This window comes from Genypterus blacodes, unplaced genomic scaffold (assembly GCF_046128005.1).
Source record: "Genypterus blacodes isolate CSIRO-AG114 ecotype Tasmania unplaced genomic scaffold, CSIRO-AGI_Gbla_v1 ptg000057l_1, whole genome shotgun sequence".
Lineage (NCBI taxonomy): Eukaryota > Metazoa > Chordata > Actinopteri > Ophidiiformes > Ophidiidae > Genypterus > Genypterus blacodes.
In genome coordinates this window covers 2,148,609-2,174,952 of record NW_027466869.1, presented here as the reverse complement: position 1 = coordinate 2,174,952, position 26,344 = coordinate 2,148,609, and the positions used below count along the sequence as shown (strand labels likewise).

The 26,344-nt window shown below is 40.1% G+C and overlaps 1 protein-coding gene across 1 annotated transcript in view; it reads left to right on the top strand.

Moving 5' to 3' along the window:
* The window catches only part of grik3 (glutamate ionotropic receptor kainate type subunit 3), a 74,810-nt gene that overhangs the window by 14,860 nt on the left and 33,606 nt on the right, over positions 1–26,344 (top strand). The gene's annotated exons all lie outside the window — the stretch shown is intronic.

The window sequence follows — 26,344 nt, the reverse complement described above, 5'->3', positions numbered from 1 at the left end:
TTGACAAAACAAAACATCATGTCCTGTTCTATTTTTGGCTATTGAACAGCTGCACAGAAGCAGCTCTTGGTTAATTGCCTCGCTGAGTGAAATCTTTACACAAAATGTTGTAAGTGTACTGTACAGGTACTGTACGCTTGTGGCTACTTGCAGTGACCTTCTGGATACAAACTGCACAAGACACAGGAATGTTAAACGATAAAGTAATGCATATGAACAGTACATATGGCACTCATGCTTCGCCCTCTGGGAGGTTCCCCATCAATGGGCATGACACTCTAACTTAGTGGAGAGCACATAGGCTCACACAGCTAGAAGTATTGTGAGATCACAAATTGGACAGCAGAGTTGTACCGATGCTTCTCTACCTCCTCTTTCTGCTGTTGCTATGGACTTAGATGCTGCGAGCACACTACAGTTACTGGAAAATAGATCTGTCCTGAATAATAAATCAGACTTTATGTCTTGTTCTGCTTCTGGAAATATTTCGATGCAGAATATATTTGAAGTTATTGTCCTTAGAACACCAGGAGTTGCACGTTAACAGCATCAGAAGGTTCAGAGGAGCAATGATAGAGCAGAATAATAATAGACAGAAATAGCTTGAAGACAAATAATTGCTGTGTGGCTGCCTGTAGCATTATGGTGCCTTTTTAATGCACCGCTCATGTTTAGCCTCTCACCTAACGCAACTCAAATGTCCTAATTATTATGTATCATGTTGTCCAGGATGAACCACCGCTGTTTTGCCTCACCCTTTTATTTTCTGTGTTATAATTTGTGTAAAATGTCAAAATTAGGATTACCACCTCATCTCATTCTCCTCATGGTTTCCACGCTATTTACCAATGTTCAATTGAAATTATATGTCTGGTTATTATTCACCCAACTTGATGAGTTGTTGATCTTGGAGTGTGTTGATGAGAAGTGAAACTGACATTTAGCAGAACTCTCTTCTTCTCTGGCTTCGACCCACTTTCTCCCTCCCCTTCTCTCTCCAAGATTACACACTCACACACCACATTTGTGATTTCTTGTGTATATGCTATCACATCAGGCAAGGGTGAATATCAGACAAGTCATCCATTATAAGAATGTGATTGGTTCTGTAGTGGGAAATATTATGGGTGCATTGAATGCCCTTACACCGAGCTCCTACACAACCACCCACCCTCACACACACACACACACACCTCAGCGCAAAGCCTAGCCTCTTTCATAATTTTCTTGTCAAGCCTTGCAGACAGCCTAATGTGAGGGGGCAAACACAGTGTAAACAGTGGAGAGATTTTAGATGTATCACTGTAATGGAGTAATTACCCGTCAGTAGAGAACTGCACAAGGCCGCTCACAACACTCAGTGCTCAGTGCAAGGGTCGACTTCTTAAAGGATCAAAAGAAACCAGGAAATATGTTATTAAAATTTAATTATTGGTGTCCTGTGGCAGCAGAGTTTGTGAAAGCATGGCAGTCAATTTCCAGCCTCAACTTAATGTTTCGTTTTGTGCTTTGGTCGGGACTAAAATGATAACGAGTGGATTTATGCAGGGTTGCTACATGAATTAATTACATTAACAAACCAAACATATCAAGCCTAACCTTTACACTGGCTAATTATCAGCTTGTCTTGCTGCAGTCTGAGGCAGGTGAGCTGCAAACCTATTTCCACTACATACAGTATAGTAATCCATTTTTTTTTCTTTTCCAAATGTAGCAATTCAGGAAATTCCTGCTCAGTGCATTTTTAAAATTTTGGGTGCAACATTGTTGTCGTTAGTAAACCAGAATAAATGAATGTAAGCAGTGAGCAATCGTGAACTTTTAAGTAGCAAAGTTGTGAGATTTTCCTCCGAATCGATCAGTACGATAGATAATCAAGAGAAAGGTTCCAAGGTGGAATTTGTAACCATGTGGTAGATTCACATTAGGAAGCAGACACTGAGGAACAGGGCATCACTCACACAGTGTTGAGCTTGTGGCTGTTGTTCTGAAAACAAATTATTAAATTTAATAGCATGTTGGCGAGAGAAAAAGCAATGAATACATAAGAGGTTATACAGTGGTGAAATTCAAATCGGCCTTGGATTCAATTTGTCGATGAAATGGTAATGGGGACGTCGGAGGGAGAAGTCAGGAAAGGGTATGTGATTTCCCGCCACTCGGTTGCGGCGTGCCGTGCTAATTTGCGTTTCATGCTGTGCAAATGCAACGCAAAACATCGTTCTCTTCACAATCCGGGCCTGCCGTTAAATTATTTATTTATGCATTTACAAACGACTTCCATACCTTGAAAGCTGTGACTTCAAATGCTGCTTTTTGGGAATAATTGGGAGAGTTGAACTGCTATTTAAATTAGCAGAGCACTTGCAGGAAAACTACGTTGCATTTTCGCGTCCGCGCAGCCTTGTGGTTCTCTTCAAAGAACACAAAAAAAGTGTATGAATAAGGGAAGCACAGTGTAAATGGCCCTCCTAATGACTCTCAGCAGGACCACCCCTTCTATCTTTTATGAGCCAGGAAGAGAGCGGCGCATCGTTATTACAGTGCCCATCTGAAATCTACCAACAGCATGATGCTCAACAAAAAGAAACCCCTCCTGGCAAATCGCGCGTAATGGGACACATTAGCGCATCGTTAGCCTGTTAGTGTGCCTGGAGGTCACACACTGGCTGCCATGTTCCTGCTGCTGTTGGAAAAGAAGAGCTAGCTCCCCATATCTCTTCATTCTCTTTTAAACGGATCAAGCACCTGCACAGACGTGTCTCTACTGCACTCTAGGTATAAGTGTGTGTGATTATGAAACACACTGCCACCTATTGCACTGACAAAGCCCCAAACTCAACAAACACACATAGACGTGTCCAAAAGTAAGTCACTCGTGCAGAAAATGGCGAAAGTTAAATGGGACATACACATTTTGTTATTGTTATTTCTTGGGATTATTTTGAAGGAAACAATGCTTTAATGGTCAAAAACACATTGATCCACTTCTACACACCAACATTTTCGCCTACCTTTTTCTGATTTGCAGGCTTAATCAGACATGCTTGGACTGGCAGTACCCAAAGGTGTGTGTGAACCATGATGCTGTCCAAACACTTACGCATTAAGAGCCCTGCACTTAATGCGTGTGGTGTGTGTCTAACCAGGTATACACGCTGGTACATTCCGTCGTGTTACATCATCTAAAGGACCTGTGAGTGTTGTTACTGGATGCATTTCTTTGAATGTTGCATCTTTGATAATGTTCCATAGTAAAAGGTCCCGTATACTGCCCATTGTAGTTGGACTCAATATGAAGAAAATCAATCTAGTCTTGAAAGGTTACATCATCAGAAATCATTTTTGTGTTTCTCGACTTGATGAAAATGCCAATCCACCAACTGCAGCTAATAAATCAGAGTTTGTGAGAGAGGGAATTTGTTATACTTAAGAATTTGACTCTTTCCGGTTTAGTCTCCAGAGAGCAGTGCTGTGGCAATTGTGTTGTAAGACTGTCAGTAGTCTGTGAAGGAGCACCAAAGATCTTAAGGTCACTGAAAATGGATGTAGATTAAGGGGAACCTGAGCAGAGATTTATTTTGAAGATGGATGGAACCCACAGCAACGGATGACGTAAATGATGGTGGAGAGAGCGAAAGATGTATGGACGCGGTCAAGCAGAGGTTGATACAAAGAAAGAGAAGGAGAGCGAGCGAGCGAGCGAGAGAGAGAGAAGTGATGAGGGCTGTGACTGTAGCTGGGCTGGCGTCATCTGTCACTCACTCCATGGCACTCCTGTGATAGGGCCCAGCTCCAAAATACCACCTAATTTGACTCACCTTCAATATGATATGCACCATCGGAGCCATCATAGGCTGGATTATTGGAAAATTATATTTCAATCGTGAAACAAATGACCTGCTAGGTTCTGCGGCAATATCATGCAGGCTATAGCCAAGAACACCATTTCGATCCATCTTCCAAGGAAAGATGAGTCATGTTTCAATGTGCCACCTAGACAGGGGTGAAAGGTGTAAGTGTGTGGAATTGTAAAGCTAACAAGTGCAAGGGCTAGTCAGCAAATAATGGAAAAGTCATCTGTGAGAGATGACTATCAATTAAAGGCACTTAAGGCGCTAATGATCAGCAAAGGGTTCCTAATGAGGATATGTGAAGGTGGGATCACATCTCTGGAAGTCAAGGGCACTGTTAAGATTCCAGCAGTATGCACACAGGCCCACTCATCACACTATCAAGGTCATTAGGCGGCGTAATCAACTTTCCCTTTCCGGGAGGAACAAAGTTGCTTTACTTTCAAGCGGGGATGGGCGGCCCTGTGCCATGATTACACTCATTAGTTCGCCGTGTTCGTTTGAAGGCAGGTTAATCAGTGAAATAGCCCTGAGCAATGTTTAGTTGGAGTGAAAACACACATCTTGTGTTTGCTTGCATATACTCTACTCGCCATATCTTAAGGAAATGAGTCGCCCTTTTGGCCATCTAAATAATACGCATCACACATTGTAAATTCTGATAAAGCCAATGGACCTTTTCCATTTGATGTCTTGTTCCTGTGTCATACTGGTGTGGATGAACTCAGCCCCTTTGGGGGTCTAGGAAGAGGACATTGGGCTTCATTCATCAAATATGTGTAAGAACGAATCCGATCTCCTCCTGTGTCTAAGAACAAATTCACACATTTCTGGGATTCAAAATGTCTGTACTGGACATTGGATATTGGTCATTCTTCATGTTGTAAGATCTACAACCTACATTTCATACCATTCTGGTACTATGTCTTCCGGCCTTTCTTCCAGCGGTTCAGTGCATATCACCAGCACGCAGCTGGACTCTTCCTCTATGTCTCCCCATCCGCACTGTGGTAGGCAGTTCTGATCAGTTCTATCCAGCCTACTGCTTATAATGCACAGGTGCATTCATAAAAAAATACACCTCAGCTGGCATTCAAATAATTGTTTTCATTTATCAACAAGTCCTCCAGGGTGGAAATTGGGTGCCATACACTTATTTTCTTCACCTATGGCTTCAGGTATGCAAAAATGTATGAAGAAATATGCTAATATTAATGAATGAGGCTCATAGTCCAGGCAGGAAAGAGTATGATACCACTGACACTGTCCACTCGCCCAACACCTCCAGGTATTTGATTATCTTCGTAGCAACCGGCTCATTGTTGACCTTCATTTCCTTTCTGGAACACAGGTCAGACATGTATTGTGTCTTCAAAAAATGTACTTCCTGACAATCTAACCACATGGCAAGATAGAAAGCACAGAGTGGCTGGGAGAGGGTTTTCAGCTTGTATCAAAGGAACCATCTGTGCATGTATGAATCGATTCAGTCAAATTCTGTTGTGCTACGTCCTGTGTTTGGCCTGTGAAGAGCTAAATTACACTTTAAATTTGTGCATTTATCTATACTTAGTGGCACTGGAAGCTGTTAACCTCCTGAATTGCAGATGCAATTTCCTCACAACTGCACTCTGCACTCCACCCCCTACCACGTCTTGTCGATTGCTCAATGATTTTCACTCTAATACTCATCTTCAATTTAAAGGGTAATGCAACAGGCTGTTCAAAAATGAAGCTACACACAAGTCCAATAACAATCATCCTAGGTGCAGGGTCTCAGGAAATTAGCAAAACAAATCTCAGACCCGCAGTCATACATGATGTGTTTTTGCTTTCCACAATACTTAGTTACTTGCTTTAGACACTTTTTATTGTGTCTTGTTGTCTTAATAGGCCCATTATATTTTACAACTAAATTTTATCCTAGAGATGAATCTGTGTTTGCCGTGATTTGTCCCAGGTAGTTTGGGCATATGGCTGGATTATAGCAGTATTAAATCCGTTATTAGAACTGAAGGATAGTTTGGCACAGGGCTTGAGCAGTTGTCAGTTATGTGCTTGCTGTAATAGGCATAATTAGGTAATTGTCTTTGCAAATCACACTCCATCCTCTCACAATCATGATGATGCCAACATTTAGCAATTTCTTTCCCACAACACTATTGCTACTACTTCCTGTACCATAAATTAGAAACACGACGTTAGAAGCTTTTCCCACTGGGATTTGGTCATAAATTAAATTAATTAATGTATTTAGATAATTGTTATTTTCCATTGTTTGTGACTGTGATGCAAGCAAGCTCTAAAGATATAATGCATGTATGTATGTATTGCACTTGCATGTCCATAAAGCTCATAAAACAAAAAGTACCTGGGAGTCCCTTTGAGAGTTGTGCGGGTTCGCGTGCGATAATTTGTGTAATTTTTGTCGTTGTAGTGTTTCTGTAATTGCATGTGTGTTGCTTGTGTTGAAGCTGGCAGATAGACACACTTTGCTTCTCATAGTAAAACGCGAGCTATAGGCTTAATTAGCACTTTCAAAGAACACCTATACACTGGTGTAGCAACGATTCAATATTCATACCTCTTAACAAACATAATTACATTTATTGAATTAATTGTCCACATTATAACCATTCAGTATCTCAGTGCTTTCTTTACATGCACGCCAGGCCCACCCCTCTATCTTAATGTTGCCAATGCCAGCACAGTCCCAAGCCACCTCTTACAAATTTGGCTCTCTTCTTTTTGCCTTGCTTATTTGAAAAAAATACATTCACAAATGGATTTAGCTGTTTTATATTATATGTTTTGTGCATCTAATCTGCCAAATGCAACATACAGTATCTTAGAAATGAAAGATATGTTGAAACATTCAATACTGGTTAACCTAGCTCATATGTTTGTGGGTTTCGTCTGCACATGGTTGTATCCTCTTTTCATTCATTTCTTGCAGACTAGACTCTGCAAGGTTACTAATGTGTATCATCCATAATACACAAATGCTTTCAAATCAAGATTTAGACTGTGAACTATGAAAACACATACAGTCATCACATGAGTTTCCACAGAACTGTGGTGAAATATTGGGAACACAGGACATTTGGGTATCTAGAACAATATGCAGGTCAGACCTCTGAGGGTTCTCTCTATAATCAGACAAATATGTCTCTGAACTGTTTCGTCCACTCTGTGTGAGGCTTTGCCATGTGCCGCAAAAGTAGATGTGGCCTGATCAAAGATCCAATTTCAACAGAACTACTGTGTGTGGCTCTGCCTGTTGACATTAGTGCTGTGATCTCACTGGAAATGTGCTTCATATACTGGCTAGATTTCAGGCAGTTCATTTTCAAGGCCAATACTGGTGTTAATGAGAGTGAAACCCTGTGAGAGAAAGACTTTTTCCCCCTCATTTCTCAGCTATAATGTTAATAGTGGTATTTTTCCACCTCATTTCCTTTGGTAGAGTTGTAAGTTGTTTAAGTTAGCATTTTGTGTCTTGACTGTGTCCATGCCGTTTTGGCCATCTGCAACTTCATCAGATTGCAAATGGGAACAGATTGCACTCATTCATATACTGGATCTTCCTTCATTTGGCTTTGTTAAGGAAATGGGCAAAGCATGCACAAAGAATGTTTTTTATGGCCCTCCAGATCTTCTCCTGCCTGTTCTTCCCTTGTGGCCTCCTGTACTGTGAAAAAGGAGGGATTCTCAACTGCAATTTGTGGTAAATTAACAGGCAATTACACATGAGGTGTCAGAATTTTGTATCAGGTGTTAGAATCCCTATTCACACTATTGTTAAGAAAAATCTAAACCCTGCAACATCCCGATCTGTGTCATGTTACCTCTAATACTCAATTTCACCAACATGAGGCTGATCTCATGTCAGCTTGCTGTACAAAAGCAAAAAAGAAGGTAGAATAATACATTGCAGCATTTTCAATTATATTCAACTATGAAAACTCCCAAAACACAAGGCGGTTTCATCCAAAAGTGTCTCTAAATTTAGACTTAGTATTAAGCAAATTGGGAAATAGTATAAATTGGGAAAATCTGAATATGAAATGTGATTAGAACACAAATTGAGACACAGGGGGTTTCACCCAAGATCTCTACAACCTCTACAGGTTTAACAAACTGATAAAGCTTCTTCCTTTCTAAACTTCTGTAGATAATATCACAAATACGTTGTGTCATTAAACTCAAACAAGCAAATAATAGCAACATCCCATGAGGTTTCTCTCTTGCAGAGTTGAAAGTATTAATCTAATCTAATCAAAGCACGAAGACAAATTAAGTATAACTGAAGTAAAAAATAGAACATTTCCACCTTAAATGTGAGTGGATGCACAGTGTGGCACGAAATGGAAATAGGAAAGTTCACATTCTCTGCACCTTCCTTTTTCTGGGAATTGTACTCTGGAGATATTTGACACTCACTTCTTGGGTATGTAGGGTAGGATAATGTAGCTATGATGATGGCATAAGGCGTGCTAAATCAATTTTCTTTGCATACTATTTTCCTCTGCAACGCCCTGCATGTATATCTTTGCAACATTATTTCAGTTACTTCACGTTATATATCGACTTTATACAGACGATTCAGGGCAAAACACTTTCTGAGGTCATGATAAACATATTTATGTCTAACTTAACTACATGTTGAGAAACGTAGAGGCTTTTCTGTGCCATGCATCATCCTTCATGGGTCCATAAGGGTACATTCTAAAGACTTAAACCAGACCTGGTTAATAAACGCCACATATCTCCGGAATTCTAAAACAATGACAGTGACCTAATTCAATGTGTTGCATCATCTCTGCATATAATTTGGAGTTGGATTCAACATTAAGGTGGTCTACCGACATGTCAAATTCCTAACAGGACTTCAATAGTAGCCTAGTCTTCCTCAAACTGTACTTCAGCCGCCATGATTCCTGCAACAGGGTCTCCACAGAGGTTCCATGTAGCCCACACACAGGGAGAGGCCTTCCTGTGGTTGCCTTTCCTCTCCCTCCTCCCACTGGCAGCAGGGCAGGCGGTAATTAATTTCCACATTTTAACTGGGAGGCACAACGCAAGCATCCTGGGACTTAGACGCGTGCCACCAGCCTACATTCTAGATTCAAGGGATTAGGATAATTAGCCCCCGGAAGAGTGGGCAGACAGATGGAGAGAAGCGATGGTGGCACCTCGTGGTCGGGGAGGCTGATCCCTCCTGTTTTTTCTCCAACTCATGGAAGAAAAAGAGTTTGTAAACAATAGTTTTTTTTACCCAAGAAAGAGTAAAAAGTCTAAACACAAACAGATTGCCAAATACTTTCGCCTCAGGATAATCCATCTGATTTGTCTTTTTCATAACTCATAGTATTTTGGATGTATTTCAAACTGAATTCCTCTTCTGTGGAAAAAAAATGAACTTGTTTACTTGTTGCCGACACCCAAGGGAGGATGCGTATGTGTTTTAATATGCACATGTGTAAGAAAGCCCTGGTGTCTGTTATACTGTGTGCCTGCTAATGTGTGAGATGACTGGGCAGAGCGTTTTGACAGCAGCTCTGCTCTGCTCTGCTCAGCCTGCAGGATCCCGCAGTAACTTAATGAAAAAGCGAGTGGACTTGTTACAAGCCACTGATGCAGAAAACAGATTAATTCAGCTGGGCTGCACTTGCCTGATATCATGTACAACAAAAGAATCACCTCAAGTGGTGGGAATGAGCAGAGGAAGTACAACGGGCATCGAGTACGGGCGTGTGAAGCCAAAGCGACAAATGTGTTGCACCAGCCCCTCACCCTTGTCTTCAGACTTCCCCTTAGCATATCATAGCTGCATTATTGGAAATATTACAGTTACAAACCTGTGAACACGTGTATGCTTTAATGATTTCTAGCAGCGCCTGACAGCCTCAGCCGTATCTTTCTGTACTTTCCTTCCCTCCTCTCAAACGAACCACGGGGAAAAAATAAGTGACAGTTAGCTCCAGAGACTCTAACACAGTGCAGCACTGTGTGCGAGGCTGGCACCTGACAGACCACAATCGGGGGGCCTGCAATTGTGAATAGCCTTGACTGGTGAGGGGGGATGGGAGTGAAGGAGGCGAGCCTGGAGTACAGTGAAGGCTTTTGACAGGTAGACAGCAGGTGTGAGTAAAATGATATATTTGTTTCTGTGCAAAGTGGGCGGCATCGCTCAGTGTTTTTGATATGTTATTGTTCTTGTTAATCGGCCAACGGTTTGTAACACAATAGAATCCAGACGTGTCGGATTGCAGAGTGAGTAGTCTTTCTATTCTGTCTCACTAAAGCTTTTCACATCTTATCTGTCTGCTAGTTCCAGTGGCACGCTTTGTATATTTCAAGATACACTTCCGAAACGTCCACTGTCCTTGTTCAACATTAAAACAGTTTTAATGTGTGTGAATGAAAAGTGCCTTTGAGGTCACGTCTTTGAAGTGCTGCTATTTCCCCGTCTGTAGACTCAGATAATTACAAGTTCACATTGGAGTTAACAGCCTCACATGAATGAATTTCTGCACAAGGTTAGGCGATCAAGTTGACCTTCAGTTTGAATTGAGCTTGGATGTGAGGTAGCTAACCCAATCGAAAATGGCACGGTTCACTTAATCCTGAGCATTTGATATTTATTGGATATTTTGAAAGGATTAGGTGTTAACACATCTTAGTAAGGTCATCACTAACGAATACAGTGCTCTTTGATTTGTACAACAATACAAAACACGTAGTGAATTCCCACTCGGCTTAAGTGTAGAAGTAAGTGCTGACCTGAGCATTTTCCCTTTTTAAATTTACCTCTACAAGAGTGCTCTCAGGGGCAGAAAACAGTGTGTTGTTAGTGTCAGATTTCATATTGTGAGTTCACAACTGGTATTAAGGGTAAATGTGGGTCACCAGAAGGAGATGAGGGTGCTGAGCAAGCCTAATTGCTTTATATCTCTTTGGGTTTGAAGTTTTAGGAGGGAAAAGTGTTCTCCTGCTCTTTATACTTGGAGAAAGTCAAGAAATGCGGTGACGCACTTTTTTAGCGGGACGTATGGAAATAACGTGATCATTTGATATTCTCTGTTACGCACCAATCATAAATCTCTTCCGGGGAGATGAAAAACATCCAGAGCACATGCATCATGTTCATATTCTTCCATCTAAACTTAGCTATTCTCACCTTTTGGGAAATACATCCGGACTGGTTCTTTATCTTTACAGTAGCACCTGGCAGGGACATGATAAACCTTGTAGATTTTCTACAGCAGACCACAACTTGAAAGAAGAATAATTATGGCCAAATTACCTGGTAAGCAATCATTTAATTCTCCTTGTCACATTGAATAAGGATTAATTTGCAGGAAAATATTACACGATGAATTATTGAATAACTCATCTCCCAAGCCAAATTAATCTTGAGGATTGATGATGTGTGTGTAACCTGTGATCGGAGGAACATATTTTATGAGTCATTGGTGGTGCTCTCAACATTCACAAGGGCATTGCAGACGGATGACTTGATTTTGACTGACTGTCCCGATTTCAATCTCGGTTATATAAACAAACAGCGGATGTCGCTTCGGCAGTAGACCGAATTATGATTGCATAGTCACTCAGCTTTTTAATTAAGTCTGTTAACAGATTATGACAGTGCCTGAAACACTGCACATCACGTGTAATGACTCATGAACCATTCTGTCCCGATTCCTCCAGACACCTTAAATGATTTAGTGCCGTGTCCTTTAAACGTTGACAGCGATGCTCTCTTGGTGTTTAGGTTCAAGATGGCAATATGGAATGGTTATGCAGTCACACGGCCTGATTTTCTACAGTACGCTGTGTCCTCATGGAAACCGTTAAAGCATATTATGGACAAGGTACATCAGTTCACATTTGAGTTTCTTCAAACGGCTTTAGCGCTTGAGGCGTCGTCTGCTTTGAATCCCAAACTAGGTCCTTGACACCATCCACCAACCATGCACTGATTTTACAGTACCTCTACTTCATTGCAGTGACTGTTACTGAACTAGTGCTGCGTAAAAGTCCTTAAGGAAGCGAGTGTCACGGTTGTTTGGGTGAGCGCTTGTCTCTTCCTCCACCACACTGTTGACTCTTTTTAGGCATTGAGCTGCGCTTGCTTTGGTCTCTTGATCCCACAAGCACTCTTGAGATTGGCCAGACGGTGTTCTGGTAGATGGTCTTTATAATCGTGTGTTAGATTGACAGAGGAAAACAATTGCACTTCTCGCCCTCTCCAGTCGTATTGTATCTACACCCAGTATCTGTCGTTTACCCACCAACCCAACATTATTCACCTGTCAAGAGGTTCACAATTGCGGTCTTCAATTGAGCACATCTGATTTATCCAATCAGGTTAAGGCAGAGCTGGTAGAGACACGCATGGCACATCCCTATACATACACAAACATGCATGTACTACATTTTAAACAGTGTATTTATAAATTGCATAGTATAAAAAGTGTTTTCTGTCCATTCTTGAAAAATATCTTTGTTTGTTCCTTGTTCTTATTCATTCAGATATATTTTATATGAACTGGACAAACTGCAGCCTCAGTAGTTAAATAATGGAACAGAAACTTAGTTGGTCTGATGTACGGCTGTATGCCACAGCAGGTAGAGCACAGCAAAGGGGAAGAGTGGTATTAAAAACGTGACCTCGATTTGACACCAAGAAACCAGAATCGAGGCGGCCAGACAGAAATCACAGTGTGTGCAGGTATTGTTGAAACCTTTAATAGTAAAAGGCTCATAAGAAAAGCTGTTAGCCAGGTGGTTTCAGGGGGTAATGAACTTGTCAGCACTGAGCCTTTAGAGTTTGTTGGCTTTGTCGTTTTTGTTATTATTCAATTCAGCACCTCGGTCGCTCTTCTCCCCCAACTGATTTCTCAAGTCTGTTGTTGGCTGCTTGTTTTGCACCAGGAACACATTTTAGCTTCTCCCACCGGACGCGAGGTATCGAATTGCCTCTCATTCAAAATAAATAATCTGCTCCCATAATGCTTCTACTGTGTATTCCCACAAATGCTAAGCAGCCAAAATGCCGTTATAGCAAAAGGGATTTTCTGCTCCTTTTCAGCCCATCAATAGTATTAAGCCAGATAAAAGCACCGAGACTCGACTGCAAGAGAGGGTGAGGTTAGTTTGAGGTATGGATTTGCCTCAGTCCTTTTTCACTTCATTTGAGATTTCTTGCCTTTCATTTGGTGCAGGAAAATGCCATCAGCTCAGGTAGCATACATTACTCTACAGCGGGTGGGTTGAAGTTTTATTACACTTTCCCTTGGCCTTATGCCTTTGAAAAGCTAAACTAAATTCATTGAAAACTGCAGTGTAGGAGTGGACCGTGTCCCTCAAACACATTTGAAAATGAAATAATATCTACATCATAAATCATAGTGTGATTTGCGGTTTGATGTTTCCTTTCAAATGAGGAGATTTTTCAACATATATCTTTCCAATAGGATCTTACATTTGGTCACTCTGCAGGTAAAATTCCTTCTTATCTTATAAAACCTTATAAAATGTATTGGAAGATTCAAAAAAACTAACATTATGTATCCCTAGAAGAGAAATTCAGGATGAAAATGTTTCAAGCATCAACAACTGCTGGTATTGCATTTAAGCTGAATTGGACGGCATATGTATGTATGAATTGGAATTGGAAGAGATAATTTACTGCTCATTAAAATAAGATAAGACACTCAATTTGTCATTATATAATAAAACACAATTAAATGTTGTCTGGCAGCAATGCACTCCAATTAGCAGCATAAAAATAGATGTTTGTAAATAAATAACAATATTAAAAGGTCATGAAGGTCGGTTAAGTAAAGTTATTAAGTTGAAATATAAAATAAATTGTGTTTTGACTGAAGTTAACAACTAAATAAGAATTCTATAAAATATTTTGAAGAATAATATTCTCGTGGGAGTAATTCATTTATTGTAACCATCTTCTTCTTATAAAATGGCACTATTCTCCATGCATTCTCATACAGTTTACAGGAAGTCCAGATTGAGACCAATATTCCATGTTAGACAGGTCAGCCCACTGTGTATTTGTGACAAATGATTGGCTGTGATACACATCCTGTTGGATTAAAAGGCCAGAAGGTCCACGTGTGTTATATGTTCTTTCAAGCAACACAGCCCGAGCTGATTGTCAGGACTCGGCATGGTGCTGCTTTGCAGGAAGCCATGTCCATGTCAGGGATCAGAGAGAACAGCCAAGGCAATTTTTGCTGCGCAATGTGTGTGACCATCACTTGGAGGGTTAAGGGTGGAGAATGCGGTTGTGGTAGGAATATGTTGAATACATTCCAGTCACCTCCAAATCATAATTTAATTTTTATTAAAAAAATGTCTCCTTTTCTTGTCGGGTAAGAACATCACTGTTGAGGAGTAAATTAAAAGAAAATATTACAGTGATATGTCCTCAATCTTCTATAGGGGCTCATTCTTAGCCTTATTCTGACCTTAGAGCCCTACAAATATCCAAGGTAGGAATTTGGGAAAGTTATTGTATTAAAATTTATATATTTTGGATTATGCCAGCAGGATTTCCATTTGTATGATGTGGAAATAAATCCTTGGGATGCTGCTAGATGATAAATAATACATTTATGACATCACCATTTCAAGGACACATGACTAGCTGACAATATATCTTTGACTATATTTAATATGGGCGAAAGAAATCTTAAGTATGTTCCACACAGCAGAGCCTCGGGTCTTTACCAGTGTCTCTGTAATGAAACACATACTTGATGGGTTTGTTTGAAATGGTTTAATGGTTTTCTTGGTCTGTGTCCAAACATACTTAGAATAATTTAGACCTCTTTGGACCATATATTTTTGTCAAGGTGAGTGGATCTCATTAGAATAATTCCTGTATTATAACATCCCATAGTAGGTGACATATATTTTGTTCTTTGGCTTTTGACTCATATCCTCGTCATTTCCTTTATTTTGGTCCTTTGTTTTCGAGGTCTGTGGTGCAAGGGGAACTTGGTGTTATGAACAAAGATCAGCGATGAGTGCACCTGTCAGAGTTGACCAGATCACATAATGAGAAAAGTCCCTCAGGATGTTAACGAAGCCATTAAGCACTCATGTGTGAAACTGCTTGCAAGCCAGCGTGTTAAATCAGAGCAGCCAGATTAAAATTCATTGCACATGGCAGTGAAATGTAAATATCCTGATTTTGCAAGGATGAGCTGGCCTCTTTCTCCTTGCTCTAATCGGCTTTGAAAAGACGGTGCAAAGTGTTAAGGAATAATGCTCAAGCTCTGTGATAAAAACAGACAGCTTTTATTACATACCTACAATAGTCGGGACATGTTTGAAGAAGAACTAGAATCAGCCGAGCTTTATGTGTTTTGTCCTCCATGCCAAGATAATGAATGGCTTACATCCAGGACACAATGGATGCAACAGTTATCTGTCTCATCGCCTTGTAATGTGTCATCATCGTCAAGACAATTCGATCATTGACCGACTTGGACCTAGAAAATTGGTGTTTATTTAGCATGTTGGTTTCTGAATGGGTAACAAGAGGAGAAAATAGTCCTTTGTAGTGGGGTCACGATGGCAGCCAGCAAGGTATTCCAGACCTCCCTCTCTACAGCAACGTTCTCCAGCTCCTCTAGGGGGATCCCAAGGCGTTCCCAGGCCAGATGAAATATGTATAATCCCTGCTGCAAGCTCTGGGTGTACCGTGGGGTCTCCTCCCAGTTGGGTATGCCCGGAAAACCTTCAACGGGAGGCACCCAAGAGGCATCCTAATCAGATCACTGAACCACCTCAATCGACTCCTTTCGACACAAAGGAGCAGGAGCTCAGAGTAGAGCTGCTGTTGGAGGAAACTCATTTAGGCCGCTTGTATCTGTGATCCTGTTCCTTCGGTCACTACCCAAAGCTCAAGACCATAGGTGGGGGATTGCAACATAGACTGGCTGGTAAATCAAAACATTTGCCTTCCAGCTCAGATCCCTCTTCACCACGATGGTCCGGTACCACGCCTGCATTACTGTTGGCGCCGCACCAATCACCTAAAGCTCTCCTCTACACCACACCTCAGTACAAAAATCGTAGTATAGCGTGCAAGTAAACATGCAGAGTGATATCCACAAATGCCTGACCATGGAGTGTTCAAGAGAGGTTTCCTGCAGGCTGCTAATCAAATCAGTGCAATCGAAGATATTGACAGATTAAATGAGTCATGCAGGAGCACACTTCAGTGAATCCCTGAGGAATCAGTCAGTGACAGTCTTATACTTTTACTATAACTGGTTATGCAGAAATGTGTTAAAATGAAAGGGCCACTTGTGTCATCTTAAAATTTACATTCTATAAATGCTTTAGCAGACGTCAGTTAATGTCGCCCACTTGAATGGTCCTTCACATTCATTGCTCCGCGCTCTCTGTTAATCCTCCCGAGTACACGGGCCCTCTACATGCCTGGAGGGAATAATCTTCCTCCTCGCACTACCAAGCGAGCTCGGGAGCGTGGATAAAAATGACTGCCCAGGGCTTCAATTCAGATGTGTTGAGATTGGTCTTGTTCCAGACTATGTGAATGCTCCCACGGACACAGTGAAGTTAATTTCCATGTGAGTGCCTCCTGTCCCAGAAACTAGCCAGAGGTGTCCCACGTGATCCGACCTGAACCTCCCCCTCATTTGTCTACATTAACTTTGCATGTGTGGTCCGTCCAATAATAAGTGGGGCAGATTTATATTTAGCCATGTCTGCAGTGACTTTGAAAAACAGTGTGACTCTTGTCTTCAGACCCTTGTGAACCTTTGTGCACAGATCCCTCCTTCATTTCCGTGCTATTAATCTCAGATGTATTTTTAATTTTGATATTAATCTGTTTTGTTGCCATTTGTAGGTTACAACCAAGCTTAGTTTTCCCATCCCGTAGTTTAAATTGCAATAAAAGCCGGTCCCAGATGTTTATTGCCTTTTGCAAAAGGAAGATAATAAAAAGATACTCACATCCTGTTTTTATTGCACCTCTGGCAAAATACACTAATTTCCATGGATGGGGGATGATTATAGTAATGTCAATGAGTTTTATACATAACTGAACTCAAACTCTTGTTCTTATTATGTTAAGCATTAAAGCAACTAAGTGGTTGTCAAAACTGCACAGTAATAAGGTGACCTAAACTGAACAGTGCCTTTCCATCTTGGTATGCCCTCGGAAGCAGCTTCTGGCGATAAACACAGGACTCAATATTAATTGCACCTTTAGTGGTAAAATCAATGTCAATTACGCCACACAATTTTTGTGTCCTAGAGTAGTTATCTAACATTTTAATGTCTGTGTTAGAGTTTATAGATCCAACTGTGGTGCTTTAACCCTCAGGATGAGTCAATTGGCCTGCAACAGGTTTGTGACAGTAAAATTAAAAGCTTCTCCCAAGTGCTGCTAACGAAAATAAAGCCCCGCAGCCACCAAACAGACCCATCACAGAGAATATGAACATAAAACTCTACGGCTCAGCCTAGAGGTGGAGGGTTATTACACTCAGCCTTTAATGCATCACATCATTATTGTAACGTAACATATGTATAATGATGGAATGATTAGATTAAAACAAGTTATTCTATTCAAACACCATGCTTGTTGTATCAGCTGAGATACTGGAAGAACAGTTTCCTCTTTAAGCTACTTCTTTTAAGTAGTTAGTTTGGTGTCATGGATCAAGCTCATCTGCTCATGAGTGGCACTCTGAATTTTCACACCCATCCAAAACAAACAGTACTCAGCAGGCTGTATTAGCCTTTGGACGGTGTCTCGCTGATGCTTTGCAATATTGTGCACAAAGTAAACATGATGAAGTTTCTGGGTTATAAATATTGAACGAGATCCAAAAAGTCTGTGCTCAAACAGCTAGAGACAAGGTACTAACAAAAGACACAACAGGAGACTTCAAAAATATCAACTGTTTACTGTTGTTTGTCATCAATTAATGGTTCAAACGTGTTTTAATTAAACAGCTGAGCACAAGTGTGGCTCATTCCCTTCTTACAATTATCTGAGTAAAATGTCTTGAAGACAGTTAATATTGTTTTATTGTTGTGATGTTTTTCATTACTGATTCAAAATTCACACATGATGTCTAATCTTTTCATTCCAAAAGCTTGTTATTCCCCAAACTCCATCAATAGATCACTTGTTTGATAAGGGAACATTATTATTGTGCTACCCTGTAATCATAATACACAATCACAAATAAATATAACTGTAATTGTGTTTTGTTATATTCAAACGTCACTGGACATTCCTCTGCTTGTGTCACTTTCTTTGCTCTCTATGCATTCAATAACTCAGACATTGACCATGATGTCAGTGGCATCATTTTCTTTCGACGCTTGCTATGATTTCACAGATTGGGTTGTGACCAGACGTGCAACATGCTTGTAAGTGTCAGCCCACATACTAGAGCAGTGCAGCAGCGTTTATTCTGCCCCATGTGACCCATTGATGAATTACCCTTGAAAGTAAACTGGTCCAAGATTAATTCAATTGCCATTCCTTTTTCAGAGGTTTTGAGGTGTTACGGAGCATTTATACATACATTTATTCTGCTGACTACCAATGCTTATGTTGAGACAACCAGAAAATAGACACACAGACATAGCAGACTTAGATCATGTGGCTTCATTGCTGGTTTGCAGCATCTTCCTGTTGGAATGTTATGTTGGGTTAATTAATCAGTGTGTGATTAAGTATCCAGATAAGGTTTATAGTTGTAGTTGTAGCTCACTATGTCCATGTTGAAATAGGTCTTACAGTCATTTTCGAAAAAATAATCCTGAAATATTGTGCACATTTGCCCCTGTGTGGTCAAATCTTTTACTTTATGGGTTTGTAAGTATATTGTTGGTGTTTGACATGACAAAGCAACAGACGCAGCAGAGCATCTGCACTGTATTTGAAACTTGGTGAAAGGGGAGGCAGCCAAAGCAAAGCTGGTGAAAAAGCTTTTTGACCAGTTTATTTATTACTGAGGTTGTGGTCAAACTGCTTGTTGACAAATGTTGCTAAGGACACAATATTTGTGTCCTGCATTATTTTTATTTAACTCACCACACATATCTAAGGTGAACCTTCCAAAGCCGTTGTTTGTACACAGCAAGAAGCTTTTTCCTGCTGCTTGCCACCTTTGTGTCCCACTGTGACAAAGTGCCAAGGCTGCAGGTCTGGATACACTCTGCCTCTGAATGTGGACAAAGAAAGGTGGCAGCGGGTGAGGAGATGGATGGGTTTCCGATGGTGATGGACACAGGTACCTTGGCAGAGCTTAGAGCCCCCATCCACCTGGCATTAGTTACAATTGTCTCTCTCCCCATTTCCCTGGCAGTGCTTTTGATTGAACTGGCAGTGAGGTAAGGATTTGGCATAGTGAGGGTTTTACTCAGTGATAACAATAGACCACAGTCGGGGGAGGTGGTTGCTGTTTGTATCATGCATTGTGGAACAGAATTGTCTAATGGAGGTTTGCTGTGCATTGTCAATGGTTTCTAGAAAGGGATTTGCGGTTTGTAAAAGGGCATCTGAGTCCCGCTGCTCAGTTTGGCTAATCAATTTTGTGTCCTCGCTGGGTTGTCCTATAGTTGCCCTCATACAGTGTGAGGCAGTCTTGCTTCCTTCGGGATCTCGCGACACAGCCAAATTCTTATAGCATGCAGTGAGAGCGACATAGCTATTAATTCTAGTTTGGGTAAAAGAAAAAAGGTACTTTCATTGCAAGCACGCCCCAACATCCCTAATCATGACCGAGGTGCCCTGTACGGTGCAGAGCACAGGCTCCCGCCCTGACAGATTATCCGTTGTGAATGTTTGAGAATGATAATGAGATCAAAACACCTCACTAAGCTGGGAAGAGAGGGTGGAGACTGGAGAGAGAGGGAGGATGGGAGAGAGGGAGCATGAGCAGGAGAGGGTGAGCGATAGCTGCGATAAATTGCAGAAGCAGAAGCACTTGAGCATAAAATTAGATTTTACAAATGTGTTGTTACCTGACAGTCCTCTGACAGAGGAGATATCACAACATTATAGGGCTGTATGAGTACTACTAATCATATCAAATAAATAAGAATGCCTCTCAGCTGTGATGGAGCTCGATGGAGATTCAATGTGGACAGTGAGTTAGAGGGGGAGCTGGCATAATTAAAAGTTTCTCATTATGGGCTCAAACATTAGAAGCTCAAATTCAATTTATATGATAATATATTATGTTCTGTAAACGCCCCCCACAATGCAACACGTGTCTAAATGCTGTGACACTCACACAAAAAGTTCTCACTGTGAGTGTTGATGCCACATTCTGCCACAACACAAGTGTATCATAATCGAAGTTTTGCTCTTCTTAGGTTGATCGTCATCATTGTTTTTTTGTGTGTTTATAATACATTAAATTTCATAGCTGCGCTGACAACTGGTGTTTTGCTCAAAGATGCTTTAGCAAGGCAGATGCTTGACAGCAGAAGTGGTTTGAACCTGCGTCATCTGCTGGCTCCAACCATTAGGAGCGCAAGCGGCCTCATCCGTTACCCCTGTGTAATTATTTAAAGATAACGATCTCTTTCCCGCTAAATCCTGCAACACAGAGAAATCGAGCTGATGACACGTTCACTCTTTCAGTGGTTAGAAACTGCTGAATTCTGCTGCTGTAGCTGGAGATATAACAAAAAATACACAAGTGAGGAAAAAAGGAAATTCATTCCAGGTAATACATGGGTAGAGAGAGAGAGAAAGAAAGAGAGGGAGAGAGAGAGAGAGAGGATTTGAGGAAACTGTTATTATCCATGTGTATAGTGGCGACAATGAGTGAGTTAAATACCTCATTAACACAACAATGCAGACTGAGCGATTGTCTGAGCGGCAAATGGAAACTCGATCAGGCAGCATGCGCTTCCTCATGTGTAAGCTTCAACATATATGGCGAGAAGAATGCATGTTTATGTAAACAGGAGAGGTGAGGTTATGAATTCATTTTAAACATCTTTTATTCCATTAGGGCATGAATCGAATTTAGGAAATCGTATTCTCAGCTGATGACCAATGGTTGATATTTCAAATACTTCAGAGAGATATTCATTAGTGTGCCTTTACACCAATAACTTAATGATAATGTACTTTCTTTTCGGCGATATTGGAACAGTTGGTTTCTTTTTGCAGTCGGCTAATATTGGATTTGAAGTTCTGCGTGTAATGAGACCACAATCTGTTAACTTACACACATTCAGGCCAGATTCTGCTTTTGTACTGCAGACTAAAGCACTTTTTTTTGTTTTGTTTTTTTTCCAGCATATTCTTGTTTTTCATGCTGAACAATTGTAATATTAATTCACAAGATATGGTTATATGGGTATATTCATTTATTAATTTAGTGTGAAACATTGATTGGCCACATGTAGATCAGAGGCGGCTAAATTCATGTACAATAAGTAATGGAAAATTGTTTAATTCACATTTAAATATCATAAATGTAATGTTTTCACTGCTGGAAACAGAAGCAGCCCTTTGTTGGTGATGCAATTAGAATCCACTTTCCATCCCAGTATGGTGGTGCATGCCTCAATGATCAATTCAATGTCCAGGTTATGAATGAGCCCGCAGCCACCCTCAGTGCCATCATGGTTCATGGTGCTAATGCAGGAGGTCGTTTGTCAGGGATAATTTGATGTGATCATATATCTATTTTGGTTTAATGAGGCCATTAAGGAGATTAAGTTTGTATTTGAATGAAATAAAACTATTCACATCATTTAAAATGATTTTTTTTATAGATTATGTATTGGTTATGATTGTCCATTAGGTAATATGTGAAACCTAACCTGATTTAACAATTAATTGATACTTAAAATGAAGAAAAAACTGATATTACTAATTCAATACGTTTCATAAAAGGTCATTGATTTTCCCCTCATTATAGTGGGAACAATTACATGATTGTTTCTGACCAATATTTAGTATTGTAATTGCTGTATTGTACAGCATTTTACAGTCACTACCTATAAAAAACTAGAAGGAAAAATGTGTTACATTACTCATTACATATAAGGACAAACGTGAGTCTAATTAAACATAATTCAAGGCAAGAGAACATGAATTATGCAGTGACATGCATTGACCCATATGAATTGAGATTAATTTTACAGGCTACTTGTGGTAGAATTAATCATGGCTATTATAATAACATGAACATAAAATGCACATTAGTTCTCACTAAAAAAATATGTTTTCCGATTTAATATTTTATTTTACAACCAAAATTCTGGGACCCCCATTTGTTCAAGTACACAGAATTTGTGTGTATATGCAACACATGCATTATCCTGTGATATGCTGTTTATTCACTTTGGGAAATACACTTATATCATTCATGATCTGCTATCTTACATTTTAGAGCTATTTAATGACGCACACCTTGGACCAGTAACTGCACAGAAACACCTCATCATCACCTCTGTTCTCATCATGGCTTTCTTCACACTAGTAGCTGTGACACTTATTAGTTCTATGTATGCAACTCTGTCTCCCAGCCTGCACCCAGTGAGCAGGACAGCTCCACCACCAGCAGTCCGAAAATGCTCTTTGAGCTTTGGTTATACTGCGATTCAGGAAATAAATCACGTTTCAACCTCATACATACAACTTCATCCAGTTGAAATCGTCACAAATCAAAGTTGTGCTCACTTCTAGAGAACTGAGTGTGTGTTTACATGTGTGCAGAGTGTATGTGAGGCTTTGCAAAGTCCTTCTACCATAGATAAACAATCCCACCGTAGATGTAAGCAATTTTGAGTATTCATTTAATTCCACCTGCATGTGCTCAGACTGTGGGAGGAAACCACATTCAAACCAAGACAACAGAGCCAACAAGCTGCTCACCTGCATGAATCAACACCAATAACTTCCTCTCATCCTAGTTATCACTGTTCAAACGTACATTTTCATTATGTGTGGGATGATATACAGTTTTTGGCTAATGTTTTCTCAGTATTGTTTAACAGTTAGTCCCTTGTGATGTGTTGTTACTCGAAAATTATGAAGGAACATATTCTTGCCCAAATTGGCTCCTTTTCCAAACACTCATGGTGGTTTGTGTGTGCTTTGTGCTGGTCATTGTTTGCTGCCATCATTGTGAAACGCAGTGCTGTTGCACATGCAGCGAAATGGGAAACTACTCACAGGGAGATTTCAAGCTCGAGCAGTGAAGAGAAAATATAAGAGGGCAACACTCAAAATACAGTGGGCGAGCACACACATACACACACATACGAAATTAGCTTCTTTTTATTGTTGGGCTCTGGCAGGGGGGCGTTTTTCTGAACAAGCTCATTGTGTACTATGGAGGGCATTTATATGGAAGGACAAGCTGCGCAAAGGTATTGCATGAGTAAGATTTGTTCTCTCCCCTTAGCTAGACAATAACAGTTGTAAACTACAAGTGCACACATTACAGCACATAGCTCCACCAAGGCTGAACAAGTCTAGCTGAAAATTTGTCTTGTAGTAATTTTGTGGCCTTAAGTGAAAGAAAAAGCCACAACATCATGAGACATTATTTGTCCTGATATGTCTTGTGAAAGATTCATCGGAGCCTTTTGCATATGGAGCTCTAATTTCCGTAAATGTTGCCCCCGTCCATGCTGCTAGTTCATCCTATTAAATCCAGGTTCACACCAAATTATACACCTGGATAGTATTTCATGGAGTAAATAACAATTTCAATAAGTTAACAATTTTTGGAGTAATCCTGTTAATAAAATAAACACATTTAAATATCATCAGGGTGTGCTTTATTAGTTGCGTTACTCCTTATTTCATCTTAATCTGAGCCTGTGGGCGAAACCAGAAATTACGTTTATAAACTGAAATTAGAAATTAGTGACATTATCTTAGTTTGCACCTGACATAGTGAGTCATCCAGCATGTAGTACAGGTTGTAAACAAGGATAGTGTGCAACATTACTTGTTAAGATAGGAAGAAAGTGCATTACTCCAAGGGAAATTACTGTGTAGTATTGTTGTGTAGTACTTAAAGTCATTACCAAAACATTTCATTATAATATTATACAGGTGTTGCTTTTACTGCTACACGTTCATGCACTGCTATGTCTTCACTTTATTTAGTAGTTTTTTTTGCAGGTTTTCCTCCACATAAATGCTTCTGAATGCAGCTGTGCTAAGTTCTCACCATGGGAGAAATTACGAAAACAGCTGCAATTAGTGGCTGATTTATATATTGTTGTGGGACCTTGGAGACTAATTAAAGGCCTTTGTGCTCTTGCCTATTGTATACACGCTAATCAGAAGCCATTTTACTGGGATCCATGAGAACAAGTCTGATATTCAAGCATCTCAGTTTTTACTCGCCCATTCAGCCAACATTCAATTCATTCTTTAAATCGTAACTCATATCAGAAGAATGTTCCCTAAATGTTTTGTGATACAAAAAAATCTCTTATCTAGTGTAGTAGAATGAGTTCTTGTACATAACGCCTCACTACTGTGCTTATAGCAGAATCCTGAAAAGGGCAAAGCAAATTATCTGCAGGATTTTCCTCCCAAGGAGCAGGTTCCCCCTGTTTATTAAATGTGTTAAAGTGCTTCTGAGCAATGCACATTTTATCCTCTTAACAGTCAAATTACTATATACTCCAGCAATTACTTAATGTACTCTAATGAGATTTCCCCATGAAACGGAAGGATTCATTTATTTTAATGTGACGCATTCCGCCGGGCGGTTTATGCATCACATCCCCTTGCAATCCAGGGAGGCTTTGAGTCATAAATAGTAAGATGAGCTGGTTTACAGGATTGCTACTCTGCCCTCAGCAACCAAGCTTTTTTCCCAATCCAGGTACTAGAAGCCTCTTCTGAGGCTTCAGTGGGTCAAAGTCGCTATTTCAAAACTAGAAACTAGCTGTAAATCATTACTGAGATGTATTGATTAGAAGCGGTAACCTGTGTGCAGTGTTTGACAACAAGCCCACGGCGGTGCAAAATAGAGTGATAAAATAAAAAGAAATAAAATATTCTCTGTATACCCTGACCTCAATAGGGCAAGAACTTAAAAAAAAGAGGAAAATATTTTTACTTAATTTTGCCTGCCTTGGTTATTCTAGCAGCATACTGTATGTGCAATGAATTGTGAGAAGCTTTAGTACATTGCAATTAATTCAGCCACAAAGACCAGTGGAGTGAAAAAAACAGACCTTTGTGATCCTTAAGATGTTGGACTGGTGCTCCTGCACTGAAATAATGGATTAATTTTGTCCAAATGAGGTGCATATCACGTTTTCTAAAGCTTTTAATGATCTTGTGGTTTTGAGCTGCCAATTATACAGTTTTTACACTGAATCAAAACAACAACGTGTATTGCTTTGAATGCAAATGTGAAGATTTGGTGTGTATGTAACAGTGGAGGATGTACTCCATGTACTGCAACATGAGCAAAAACAATCGACTGGTCATTTGCCTGAGAGATTGAGAATGCTGCACAGACATCTCCCAGTCATCGTCTCACCATTATAATCCATTTGCACATGAAAACACATTTACAGTGAGCTGAATGTACTTACTTACTATGATGGTTTGCTAGTTCCAATATGCAGAGAAACCAGGAGCTGCAGAGACATAAATAATGTAGCATAGGCTCATGATTCTCAAGATAAAGAAGGCTGTACTCTGATATACCCCAGTATTATATATTCAACCTGCTGCATAGGCCTGTCTTCAATATGAAATAACAATTGCGGGGTTGTTGGTTTCAAAATTAGAGAGAAAGGTTGAAGTACCACACACACACACACACACACACACACACACACACACAGGCCAAGAAATGCTTTCAGATGTGTTTCTCCAGTTCTAATTTTGTTATTGTTATATGTTGTTGATCAACAATACTTAATAACTATCAAAAAACTGGATAATTAGCTGATTTAGTTTTCACATTTTTTCTGAATACATCTAATATTCAATCCTTCGCTAAGAGACAGAAAGGATTTTCCAAACATTACACTCAATGTCACACCACCACAAGCTACGCTCCACTTTGATGTGCATATACTCTTGTTTTTGTGAGTTTTTGGTGGTAGTTCAGCCCATCTGAAAATGGATCAAGAAGGGGAAAAACAAATTATTCTCCTTTGAAATGTTCGCAGGAGTAGAGCACCTAAACCCAGTTTTCGGCTCCACCAATATAGTATTGTGGCGGAATAAAAGGGGTTCTTAATAGAAAGACAAGAGCTGGAGATGGTCTGCTACCCTGATGGGAGAGACCGCCAAATAGACAAACATACACACACACACTCTTTAAAATCCATTATGGCTTTAGACATCAAAGCTGATATTGGTTTTTACAGCATTTGCCAAAAAATAAAGATGGTTGCATCATGTTGAACACATAATGCTTTGCGTATTGTGCACAGCTCTCCCC